The 13892-nt window shown below is 38.9% G+C and overlaps 1 long non-coding RNA gene across 1 annotated transcript in view; it reads left to right on the forward strand.

Moving 5' to 3' along the window:
- LOC115305700 overlaps nt 1-13892 on the forward strand; it is a 30455-nt gene that overhangs the window by 14096 nt on the left and 2467 nt on the right. Inside the window, exon 2 of the long non-coding RNA XR_003914948.1 lies at nt 8398-8434. This is a non-coding gene — a long non-coding RNA (uncharacterized LOC115305700). The remainder of the gene's footprint in view (nt 1-8397; nt 8435-13892) is intronic.

The raw sequence follows: 13892 nt of genomic DNA on the forward strand, positions 1-13892 counted from the left end.
TTTCTTCAAAAGCCTCTTCATTTGACCCTGTGGGGGTGAATTACTTTCCTGTTAGGGCCCTGCCTAATGCATCTCACCTCCCCCATTTTCTGAACAGAAAGCACTTCTCTGACTAATAGGATCCTTGAGTTAGTGCTCAGAGCCTTGCTGACTATACTTCTTCTGTTACTACGTGAATGAGACTTCCAGGTGGTCCTTGCTGTTTCATCCATTTAGGGAAGCTGATTTCACTCCCTCTTACCATCAGTTAATCCCCTTCATAAGGGTCTGATGGTGGACATTGGTGGATTTGGGCAGCAGGACATTGTCAAAGCTCTGACCACATAGTTACGTCTTCTTCCCACCACATCATCAGGCAGGACTGGATGTCACCACCTGAAGAGGAATAGCACTGAAAATGAAGAACAGGAGGATGTTAAGCAGAAAAGAAAGAGAGAAGCATATAAAACTATATGGACCTCCCAGACATTAGTCAGATAAGAGGAGTATTTCCATGCTGGGCAGGAGATGAAGTAGCTGGGGGAGAAGGGGAAGAAGAAAGCAGTGCTCAAGAGTAAAGTTCAGGAAGGGCACCTGGGTGGCTCAGTCAATTAAGAATAAAGTTCAGGGGCGCCTGGGTGGCTCAGTTGGTTAAGTGTCTGACTCTTGATTTCGGCTTAGGTCATGATCTCACTATCGTGAGACTGAGCCCCTTGCGTCGGGCTCTGTGCTGAGTGTAGAGCCTGTTTGAGATTCTCTTTCTCTTTCTGCCCCTGCCCCATGCTCTCTCTCTCTCTCTTTCTCTTTAAAAATAAATAAATAAATAAATAAATAAATAAATAAATAAACTTTAAAAAAATGAATAAAGCCCAAACTCCTTGACATGCATGAAATTTAATGACTGTCAATCTGGCTCAAACTTAACTTTGTAGACTTCCCATGCCCTTCCCTGTGCATCCTTCCACCCTGAGTTTCTGAGCTACTTGCTCTCCCCCGAAGGCTCAGAGCACTCTTACACGATCCTGCTCCTGCTGTTCCCGATGAATAGAAGACTCTGAGATTTCTATTGCTATGTAATAAGTATCATGCATGTTACAGCTTAAAACAACACCCACTTATGATCTCCCTGTTCTTTGGGCCAGAAGTCCAGGTGGGCTCTACTGGATTCTCTATTTAGAGCCTCACAGGGCCAAAACCAAGGTGTTGGCTAGGGCCCGCTCTTCTCTGGAGGTTCTAGGCAAATACCTGCTCCCAGGCTCATTCAGGCTTTTGGAATTCATGTCCTGTGGCTGCAGGACTGAGGTCCCTGTTTCCTGGCTGGCTGTCAGTGGGGTGTCTCACAGCTCTTTAAATCCACCCACATTCCTTCTCAGGTGGTCCCTTCATCTTCAAGGTGGTGATGGCATGTCAAGTCTTGCTTGTGCTTCAGATCTCTCTGATTTATTCTTTGCTGCCAGCTCGAAAGGGCTCCTATGACTAGATTAGGCGCACATGGATAATTTCCCTTTTGTCACATACAATCATGGGAGTAACACCAGGAGGTAAAGGTCATGGGGACCATCTTAAAATTCTGCTCCCCATACCTTTCTCTCCTGAGTTCACATGTTATCACAGCTGTAAAGCCTTCCTGGCCTCTTCACTCAGAACTAACTGCTCTCCGAGCACTGTACTGGCACGCCATTAAACTTATCACAATATCCTAATGGGCAATTTGAGAACTGGAATCTGCCTTATTCATCTTTGTATCTTCTGTTACATCAACACCTACCGCTTAGTAGGTGCTCAGTAAACATTTGTAGAAAGGAAGGAAAAGAGCCAGGGAGGTTGGAATAGGTAGAGGCTATAAAGACATAATGACAAGTGTGTTAAAGGTCACTTTGTTTAAAGGATATATTTCTATAAAGATATCAAGGATACTAAGACTGCTTCATTTTTTAAAGTTTTTTTCTATTTCTTATACCCCCTTTTACTCCTCCTTCTCCTCTTCCTCTTCAAACTTGATTTGGAAAAGATTTAGTTTCAAAACCTATTAACTATCCCAAGAACTAATGTTTTTGTACCTTTGTTTCCTAGCAAAGTGCATAGTCTATTCATCAAAAGAACCAGTTCAAGAAGTTGATCCCAAATTGTGTAAGTTCAGAGGTCATTTCCACTCTTACAGGTCAGGGACCCGGAGAACAGGGAAGTGTGGGCATTTTCCAGTTCAGATAGATGTGAACCAGGCAAAGTCTCTGACTTTAGCATCAAGATTCTGAAGGAAATGAGAAAAATCCAATCCTTTTCTACCTGGAGAATCATCCTTTTCAACAACAGGATATAAAAGTTCTTGCTTGTATTCTACCAGGCAGGGAGTGGGGAGAGGGGCTGTCAATGATCCCATTAGTACAGTCCTTCTCTTTTTCAGTAATAAGGCATGGTTTGCCACACACCTCAGATAAAGCAAGTGGCACCAAACCCAGGGCTTAGCTAGGTCCCAACTCCTGCAGAGTTCCAAGATGGTCGTTCCCGGTTCTTCCTACATGTTCCAGTTTCTTCCTTCTTCTTACCCCAGATGTGAGTACTAAAATGAAGAGAGGCCACCCAGTTAAGAAAAATTGTCCTTTTTATGCACTGACATTTAAAAAAAAAATAATAGGGGCACCAGGGTGGTTCAGTAGGTTGAGTGTCTGACTTTAGTTCAGGTCATGATCTCATGGTTTGTGAGTTTGAGCCCCACATTGGGCTCTGGGCTGCCAGCATGGAGCCCGCTTCAGATCCTCTGTCCCCCTCAGTCTCTGCCCCTCCCCCACTCTCTCTCTTCTCTCAAAATAAATATTATAATAAATAAATAAAAATAAAAAATAAAAGAATAATAAATATAATATGTGTATATGGTAAAACCCAAGTGGAACAGAAAGCCAAAAAGTTAAAATTCCCTCCATACAACTCACCCCAAGTTCCTCTTTCCAAAGGCTGACACTGTTAACAGTTTTGATACCTTCTTGCAGAAAAAAAAATCATGATACCTGGATTTTAAGTTCAATTATAGTACTTCTGCAGTTGGTACATGGTTTAATTGGGGCTTGATTCCTGTAACAATCATTTTCTCTCCTCTGAGTAGTTAAGCCAATTTAGAAGCATTTAGCACAAGCATTTTTCAAGCAAATTAAAATATTGAACCTGTTTACAGTTTATCCAAGGTGGAGAATGAGGTTTATTTTAATGCCTCCAGGCAGCGGCTTCCTCTCTTCAGCCGCCCCCATGCCTTTTCATCCCCTGTTCATCTGGCAGCAGTCAGGAAGTTCAGGAAGACCTTTTTGGGGACATTTCAGTATTCTCTCTCCAGCAGATAGAAAGTGGAGAAAACTATCTCCCTGGCATCATCCCAGTCTGCCCTGATCTCAGCCTTTGGTAGATGCCGCAAGAAGGAAATTGCTGAGACATTCAGAGAAGGAAGAGCCGAGATGTCAGGGAGGCAGGAATCCTCGTTAGTTACAAAATAACATCCTTGCTAGTTGTATTCTACTTCACTGTCAGGATGTAATTTGGAGCATTTACTGAGTGTGTGTATGTTAGGTGTGTGTGACTCTGTTTTTATTGAGGGTGGCAACCTTCCTGTTTATAAATAAAGCTTCAGCAGAAGCAGGTGAGTCCAAATCGAGGAATGGCTGATCTGAGCAAGATCTTAGTTCAAAGATATATCTTAAGAGACATCTAATGATCTAGATGGTGGGGTCAACATGGGGCAAAGGTCTCTATCTGCTACTTCTGAGATTGCTTCCACCCCCGCTGTCATTATCTATATACCTTCCCTCTGTTTACAGCCTCACGGATCATCTGGATTTTCCAATCTTCTAAACCAGCAAACAGAATCTAAAACTCATTTAGGTATAAAGTCATTTATAAATGAGGCAGTGCCTCCAAATCAAAACAATGAAAAAGTTTTCTGTTAGATGCTCTGGGGAGCACTCAGGTTTGGAAAACCTTGCATACTACATCTGTGTGAAGAGTTACAAAGTGGATTCATATATGAAAGGCCCTGAGAAGTCCTGTAATGAAGAAATCTATTTCATACCAATTGACTGATTCATTCATTCAAATATTTGTTTCAACAGTGTACTAGATGTTATTCTAGTCACCAGAGCTCTGGCAATAACCAGAACACATATGGTTCTCTATTTTAATTGGGGGAGCAGATTACACACAAGTAAAACTGTTAAGAATTGCTGTGAAGAGTGATGTGGTGGTGGTGGGGTATTTACTTTAAATGGCACGGTCAGGAAAGACCTCCTCCAAGGATGTGACACTTGAACTGAGACCAGAAGAAGGCAGCTCTATGAAGATCTGGGAGAGCATCCCTGGCAGGGGGGTTAGCAAATACAAAGATGCTAAGGTTGGAGTGAGCCTTTGCATGTTGGGGGTCTGAAAGATGGGGGGCAGGTGCACCCGGCATAGAGAGATCCAGGAGCAATACAAGGGGAGATCTGAGGTAGGGAGGGGCCACATCATTTAGGACCTTGTCATCTACAGCAAGGTATTTACCCAGTGTTTCCCACCTTGTTTGGCCATACAAGACTTTTCCAGTTTTTTAGACTGTTTTTAGCATCTAGTAACTTTCCATAGAACCAGAAAGTTGGTGATCACAGTTTGAAAACCCAGCCTGAAGCATGATCTCTCTCAGAATATTTGCATCCTCTTGGAGGAATTTATGTTCTAATAAGGACATATAACAGAATAATAATGCTCAAAAGTGAAGATGCAGACTTTCGCTAGCATGTGGGAGAGTACGTTCTTTTCTTTCCTATTTTGATGTTTATTTTAATGATAAACATCATTAAACCTGGTTGTCAGAGGTTATTTTAAGAGTTTATGCAAGGTTATTTATGTAATGGTCATAATGTTACTTGTGTACATATTAATGTGTGCTATTTTTAGTTTTGTAAGTTTTAAATATTTAAATGCCAAAGCTACTTGAATATTGGCTCTTTTTTCTTATATCCTAAAACAGTTTTGAAATCAGTGTCATTGGATAACAGAAAAAGGGAAGAGGGAGACAAGCCAATTGTGATTCTTCTGTGTGGCTGACAGTAGAGGGAGGGGGATGGAGAATTTCCAGCTATAGTCCCAGAGAGGTAAAGATTGAGGCCACTGAGGAAAGAATCAGTGAATGGCCATGACCCCAGTGGAAGGAATCGAAGTAAGAGATCAGGAAGAAGCTCAAGACTAGCAGAAGGGGGGGCGCCTGGGTGGCTCAGTCGGTTAAAAGTCAGATTCTTGATTTCAGCTCAGGTCGTGATTGCACAGTCGGTGAGTTCCAGCCCCCTGTTGAGCTCTGTGCTGACAGCTCGGAACCTGGAGCCTGCTTTGGATTCTGTGTCCCCCCCGCTCTCTCTGCTCCTCCTCCGGCTCATGTTCTATCTCTTTCTGTCTCTCAAAAGAAATAAATGTTAAAAAAAAAAAAAAAAGACTACCAGGGAATTACTGAAAAGTAGAATAGAATGTTCCGGCCACTCAAGGCCAGACCCTGTTAGGACCCAGACAGGCTCCCCATCTATCTGGGTAGATTTTAGGTCAACTTTCTGGAATCTCATTTTGATGCCAAGCTGGTGGAAGTGACTGTAGGAAGGTAAGAAATTTGGGAAAAGGACTATTTCAGAGTCCAGAAAAGTAAACAAGAAATAATTTTACCACAAAGAAGAACACAGGTTTCAAAACAGATCAGTAATATTAAGATAAAAATAAAGGTATAATATCTGATATTTATTAAGTGCTTGCTACATTTCAGACAACCTGCTAAGTGCTTTGTGTGCATTTGTAAAATTTGATTATTTATTTATTTTGAGAGAGACAGAGACAGTGCAAGTGGAGGATGGGCAGAGAGAGAGGGAAAGAGAATCCCAAGCAGGGATTCCAACAAGGGGCTTGAACCCACGAATTGTGAGATCATGGCCTGAGCTGAAACCAAGAGTCAGATGCTTAACTGACTGAGCCACCAGGGCACCCAGGTGTGCATTTCGAATTTAATGTTCATGACACATTTTAAAGTGGGAAAAACACACTATCCCTAGTATATAAATGAAGAAGGTGGCCAAGCGGGTGCCCAAGCAAAGAGCTCAAGGTGGCAATTGTTAAATGGCGGGTCTGAGAGTCAAACTTAGATCACTTTGAATCCAGAACCGTAATACTTAATCACGACTTTATACTTTCAAAACAGGGAGGCAAAAGATTACTTATTAACTTTTGAATTTGAAGGTAAGGTAGGGAAAGGGAATCTCAGGTCAAGATACACTAAACTAAACTAAACCTTTTTCTTGTCTTGAGAGGGAAAGAATACAAACAGCAAAAAAGTAATGGAGTCAGTCCTAGTCAGAGGATGCAGAAAAGAGATTCTGCCTACTAAATGCTCCAGCTCACTCCCACCACCAGCTATCCATCTACAGAGCTTGCTCCTCAGCAGATCTTTCTACTTAGTTGTTACTGACTAATGGTTATACATATAAAGGGTAGAAGACTGCATTATTGTATGCACAGTTAAATAGTCATACTACTGTTACAAGGACTACCCATATACTGAGATTAAGAAAGAGGAAGGTGCAGGGGCAGAGCAGGAGGGGGCGCCTGAGTGCCTCAGTCAGCTAAGTGTCCAACTTTTGGTTTTGGCTCAGGTCATTATCTGATGGTTCATGGATTCCAGCTCCACACTGGGCTCTGTGCTGACAGTGAGGAGCCTTCTTGGGATTCTTTCTCTCTTTTCCTTTTGCCCCTCCCATGCTTGCTCTCTCTCAAAAATAAACTTAAAATTTTTTAAAGTTAAAAAAAAAAAGGAAGAGGAGAGTATTAGTACATCAAAGGCCCTCTGAATACTCCTTCCCTGACAGGTCACTATCATTCTAAACTTTGTTGTAGTAATTTCTTTGTCTTTATAGTTTTGCCACCTGTGTTTTTAATTCTAACTATTAGATGACCTAATTTTGCATGTTTGGGACATTAAATAAATAAGACCATTCTGTATATATTCTTCTGTCACTTGCCTCTTTTGCTTAATATCCTATATTTGAAACTTACCCATGTTGATATGTGCTGTTGTGGTGGCTTCATTTTTCACTGCTGTATGGTATTCCATTTTTTGAACATACCACAATTTACCTATTCACTATGCCATTGATGGATATCTGTTTTCTTCCAGGGATTTTTGTTTGTTTGCTTTTTGCTATTATAAATAATTTTTAAATGAACGTTTTTGCATCTTTCTCCTGGTGCACATGAACAAAAACTACCTAGCTAGGAGTGCATTTGCTGGCTTGTAAGTAAGGCTTGGGCATGTTATGGCTCACTAGGTAGAATAAACTCTTCCTTATGGTAGTTCCAATTTACCCTGCTTTCAGCAGTGAAAGGAGTTCTGATTGCCCCACAGTTACGCTAAAACTTGAGTTGACTGACTTTTTAAATTGGGAGATATGAAGTGGTGTTTTATTGTGGTTTTAATTTGCATTTCTGATTACTGTTGAAGCTGGACCTTTTCTCCCCATATGTCTATGGACCATTTGTGTTTACTGTGAAATGCCCATTCAAGTTTTCTGATCATCTTTGTGTGCTATTGTTTGTATTTTTCTTATTGACTCATGGTTGTTCTTTATATATCCTTGATACTGATCCTTTTTTGGTTCTCTGTGTGGCAAATATATTGTTGCACTCGTTGGCCTGTCTTTTTACTCTTCTGATGGTGTCTTTTTATAAATAGAAGTTCTCCATTCTAATATGGTCAAAATTGGTAGTCTTTTTCTTTTTTAGTTTTTTTCTTTTCCCCTTTTTAAAAAAGAAACTCCTCCTTTCAAACATTCAATGAACTTCAATTTTTTTACATGTTTATTTATTTTTTAGAGGGACAAAGTGCAAGCAGGGGAAATGCAGAGAAAGAGGGAGATACAAAATCCAAAGCAGGCTCCAGGCTCTGAGCTATCAGCACAGAGCCAGATGCAGATCTTGAACCCACAAACCACGAGATCATTTCCTGAGCCAGAGTCAAACACTTAACTGATTGAGCCACTGGGGCACCCAATGAACTTTTTACTTTTGAATAGTTTTAGATATATAGAAAAGTTGCAAGTATCAGAGACAGTTCTTATATATCCCATGCCCAGTTTCTCCTACAAACATTTTACATCACTACAGTACACTTGTCACAACTGATAAACCAATATTGGTATATTGTTATTATCTAAAGCCCACATTTTACCTTAGTTTTTATGTTCTAAGATCCCATCCAGGATACAGCATTACATTTAGTCATGAAATCCCCTTGGGCTCCTCTAGACTATGGCAGTTCCTCGGACATTCCATGTTTTTGATGACATTGAGAGTTTTAAGTACTGGTCAAGTATTTTGTGATATATCCTTCGATTGGGTTTGTCTAATGTTTTTTTTTTTTTTTCATGTCAGACAGAAGTTATGGGTTTTCAGGAAGAGGACCACAGAGGTAAAGTGCCATTTTCATCATACAACATTAAAAGCATATGTATGCTATTAGCATTACTCACCACCGATGATGTTAACTTTGATCACCTAGCTGAGGTAGTGTTTGTCAGGTTTCTCCACTGTAAAGTTACATTTCTCACCCTTTTCCATACTGTACTCTAGAAAGAAGTCATAATGTGTGTACCATACTTAATGACTAGGGAGTTATGCTCCACCTTCTTGAGGAGGCAATATCTATAAGGTATTTGGAATTTTTCTGTAGAGTTGTCTATTTTCCCCTACTTATTTACTTATTCAATCACTAATTTATATTTATTATAGATATTTGTTTAGAGAACATGGATTGTGGGAGACAAATTTCTCACTATTGGAGAGAGAGGTTACAGACAAGCAAAGGAACAAGGCTGGAATAAACCATGTGGCTCTCGATGAGAGCTGGAAAGATTAACATGAACTCATGTTTAGCTTAACATAAATAAATACTGATGGACAGAAATAGAAATACTTACAGATGACTGTATATACTATACCGTATATAGCATACATATATGTATTTCCGAACTCTGTCTCCTGAGAGGCGCTGCAATACCCCAATAACCATGGGCACATACAGTGCTCAGATCCAAGAATCTTTGGAGAAATGACTGATTCTAGGACTGGGCAGGAAATATGCAAGATGAGCCTGGAGTATCTTACAATGCCAAAAAAGTAAGAATGTGCTCATGCCCCCACAATGATAGGGGTATGTCAAAGGGACACAGAAACCTTCAGAGCTCTCCATGGCCAAAGTTAGAACAATCTGAGCTGCAAAATAAATGATGAAGTATTGGATTATAATACAAGTATAAAAGAAATCCCATTTTAATGTCAAAGCCCAATTGATATTCTCGAGCATTATTTTGTAAGAGTTTTCTCGGTTTGCACTTTCCCATTTAAGCCTTTAATCAATTCATAACAGGTTTGGGTATATTGTTTGTGGTGGAGATCTAATTGAATCTTCTTCCATATGGATAAACAGTTGCCCAGCTTCTTATATTGAATAGTTAGTCCATCCTTCCCCTACTAATATGCAATACCCACTCTGTTAAAACTAAGTCTCTATACATGAGTGGGTTTGTGTTTTGATTCTGATTTACTGGTCTAGTTGTCTTTCTCTGCCTTGATATTCCATGATATTAATTTTTAAAGTTTTATACTGTGATGATGTTAGAGTGAGTAACCCACTTTGTTCTTTTTTTTAATCAAAAATATTTTGTCTGCATTTGGTACTTGAATTCCCAAATAAACTTCAGAACTAACTTACCCAGTTTTAAGAAAAAACCCTGTTGGGGTTTTAATAGAATTGCACTAAATTCATAATTCAATTTGTAAACAATTGACATATTTATTATATTAAGTCTCCTTAGCCAAGAACATGGTGTTTCTCTCCATTTACTAATCATCATCACTAACACATTTCTATAGAGTTACATACTTTTCTCCTTGAAGATCTTGGACACCTTTTGTTAGATGCTATTTCTAGGAACTTTATATTTTTGCTATTCTTGCAAGCTGGTTCTTTCCCCTTTATTCAATTTTTCCATCATATAACTGATGGTACATAAAAATACAATTGAGTTTTGTATATTAATTTTGTATCCAGCAATTGTGCTCAACTATTGTTAATTCTAATATTTAGTGGAAATGATTTTGGGTTTTCTACATATATAATCATGTCACCTACAAATAATGATACTTCAGCTTCTTTGTTTAATCCTCATGGCTTTCATTGGTATTTCTTGACGCTTATCAGTGGCTAGAACTTCCAGTATGGTTTTGAATAGAACCAATAATGATAGGCATTCTTATCTTGTTCTAGATCTTAATAGAAGTATTTCAAAGCATCAAAGTTAGGTATGCAATTTTCTATGTCTTATCAGGTTAAGGAGGTTCCCATCTATACCAAGTTTGCAAATATATTTTTAAAAATCAACAATGAATGTTGCATTTATTGGACACTTTTTACTGCATCCACTCAGATAATCACATGGTTCTGTTCCCTTTAATCTGTTCATGTTTCACACATTGCTGGATTTGGTTTGCTAATATTTTGTCTAAGATTTTTCTGTTTATGTTAATGAATGAGATTAGCTTGTCATTTTCCTTTAGTGGACTGTTTTTGTCTGGTTTTAGTATCAATGTTATGCTAGTCTAACAAAATGAGTTGAGAGATGATCTTTCTTAATCTATTGTCTGGATTTACATAAGATTGAAATGATGAGGTCCTTGAATGATTACTAGAACTTACTGTGTGCATCAGCTCTTGTGTCCCACATCACACCCTTTTGGCTCTCCTTTTATCCAGCAATTGCAGTGACAACCACTTCACACAGATGCAACCTGGTGGCATCTGGCCTCGGCTACCCCACCTATCTGTCACTTTCTGTCCCTGTGAAAGTAGCTTGGAGGAACCTCTAGCACATGAGGGTTTGCAAACCTGTAAGTTCAAGACAGTTGACACCCTATGGGGGAAACTTTGACAAACAGAGGGTGGAAACTGAGGGATAAATGCTTTTTTCTTTCATCCCTTGGGCAGAAAATGCTAGGAATCATTCCACCTGGCAGTGTTAAGCCTTACTTGTCCATAGTGGTGATACTATTGTGTTGGCTGATTCTCATTACATGTTAAAATTTTCCTGGTTCCCTACTCCCCAAATAAAACACTTCCATTTCCAAAATAACCATCTACACTCGAGCCTTTGACTTGGGCTCCACTTTTGGGGGAAACCCAGACTACTTATGATTAAGCTGTTTGGTCTGGTGTTTTCTTGGTGGGAACATTTTAAATCACTAATTCAATTCTTTTTCTTTAAAGCTTATGTAACTATCAAGGTTTCTATTTCTTCTTTGGTCAGTTTTTGCAAATGGTATTTTTCTAGGCTTTATTCACTTCCACAACTTCAAACTTATTGGCATAAAACCATTTATAATATTTTCTCAACTGTTTCATTTCCACAGCATCTCTAGTTAGACCGCTTTAGTCCTCTTATTTTTCTTTTGCATCTTCTTGATCTTGTCTTGATTAATCTTGCCATAGATTTGTCCATATGATTAGTTGTTTTAAAGACCCAGTTTGTGATTGTATTGATTTTTCTCTTTTATATCTTTTTCAACTTAATTTTTACTCTTTTTATTTTTTATTTTTTTACATACTGCTTTTAGGGTTGTTTTGATTTTTCTCTCCAAGCTTTTTTAAATGCTTATTTATTTTTGACAGAAAGATAGAGCATGAGTGGGTGAGGGACAGAGAGCGAGGGAGACCTCAAATCCAAAGCAAGCTCCAGGCTCTGAGCTAGCACAGACCCCGATATGGGGCTCGAACCCACAAACCATGAAATTATGACCTGAGCTGAAATCAAATGCTAAACTGACTGAGCCACCCAAGTGCCCCTTTCCTCTTAACTTCTTAAATAAGATCATTAATGCATTAATTCTTAGCTTTAAATTTTTTTCTTTTTTTTTTCTTTTTTTTTTCCATAATATTTTATTGTCAAATTGTTTTCCATACAACACCCAGTGCTCTTCCCCTCAAGTGCCCTTCACCATCACCACCACCTGTCTTCCCCCCTCCCCACTCCCCCCCAACCCTCAGTTCATTCTCAGCTTTCAATAGTCTCTCAAGTTCTGCATCCCTCTCTCTCCCCAACTAAATTTTTTTCTAATGTAAACATTTACAATTATGACACATGGACTCTGCAGCCTGACTGTCTGAGTCCAATTCTTGGCTCTTGTTGCTTGCTTGCTGTGTGGATTCAGGTTGCTTCTCCGTGCCGCAGTTTCCTCAGTGACACCTGCCTCAAGTGTTGTTATGAGAATTGAATGAGTAAAATACGTAGAGCACGTAAAACAATGTCTGTCATAGTAAATGCTAGTATTGTATATTACCTCTAACAAAATATTACCTATTTTGTTATTAACTACGTGTTCATCAGTATTTCCAGTGTGCCCCTCTTCATGGACCATGTGTCCATGCCCCTCTTCACTGACCCCTGATGTTAAGCACAGCTAACTGACTTACTTTGGTCAATGAAATGTGAGTAGAAGCATTTAAGAAAGCAGCTTGCAATTCTACATGTTCTCTCCCTTTCTCCAAGCTCAGTTCCCCAGGGATTGGGGAAACACATATTGAGATGTTGTTAGTATATTCGATGTTGTTTCTATAGCATGATCTATAATATTCTGATATTATTTTTATTTTGTTTATATTTTATTATTGTATTTTATTTATTTTATATAGTGAGAGCATAAGTAGGGGAAAGGGGCAGAAGGAGAGAGAGTGTAGTGTAGAGCCCACTGGAGGGCTCTGTCCCATGACTCTGGGATCATGACCTGAGCTGAAATCAAGAATTGAATGCTCAACAGACTGAGCCACCCAGGTGTCCCAGATATTATTTCTATTTTAATCAAGTTATGGTCAAAGAATACAACCTGTCTGAAAACAATCCTTTAAAGTTGTTGAGAGACTAGCCTTATGGTCTAACATGTGGCAGATTTCCATAAACATTCTATGTAGGGCTTGAAAAGAGTATTTGTTCTCTAATTGTTGTGTGCAGTGTTCCTTTAATGAACATTAGATCAAGCTTGTCTGTCTTCTCTATCCTCACTGATTTTTTTATGTCCTTAATCTACCCTTTCCTGAGAGAGATATGTTAAAATCTCCCATTATGGTAGTGGATTTATAATTTACTTTCCATCCTGTTATTTTGGTCCAGATTATTGAGGCTATGTTATTAATGCATTTGCATTTGGAATTATTTTAGCTTCCTAATTATTGTCCATGTTTTTGTCTTACTGGGCTATATTCTAGATAATTTTTCAGTCTTAGCTTTCAGCTTACTAAGTTTTCCTTCAGCCATGTCTCATCTGCTACTTAATCTATTTGCTGAGTTTTAAGATTCAACACTTTTTATTTCCAGAAATTCTTTTTGGTTATTTTCCAAGTCTGATTGGTTATTTATAGTCTCTTATTCCTTGGTAACTTTTTTGAGTTTCTTTTTCATTTTAAAAAATCTATTAAACTTAGCTATTTTATATCCTGTTATTAAAAAATTTAACCATCTGAGGACTTTGTGGGCCTAGTTCTAACTCCCACTCAGTGTGCTCTGTTTCCATTTTGTGACTTTGACCATGGACTGTAGTTTTCCTTGAAATTTCACCTGTGGCAAATCCTCGAGTACTGGGATGAGGACAAGTTCATATGGAGAGGATTAAATTTGATTCAGCCAGTTACCTGATTAGTACCAACCTAGGATCAGTTTAAAATTTCTGCTTGAGGGTTGTTTTTGTTTTTGTTTTGGATCACCCAGCATATGAGTTTGGGCTACAAACCCGAGTTTGTGGTTGCGAATTCTGAGGGGATATTTATGATTTTTCCTGCCATCTAGAGTGACTCAGACCAATTTCCTTACTGTTTCTTTCTA

This window comes from Suricata suricatta, chromosome 10, assembly GCF_006229205.1.
Source record: "Suricata suricatta isolate VVHF042 chromosome 10, meerkat_22Aug2017_6uvM2_HiC, whole genome shotgun sequence".
Taxonomy (NCBI): domain Eukaryota; kingdom Metazoa; phylum Chordata; class Mammalia; order Carnivora; family Herpestidae; genus Suricata; species Suricata suricatta.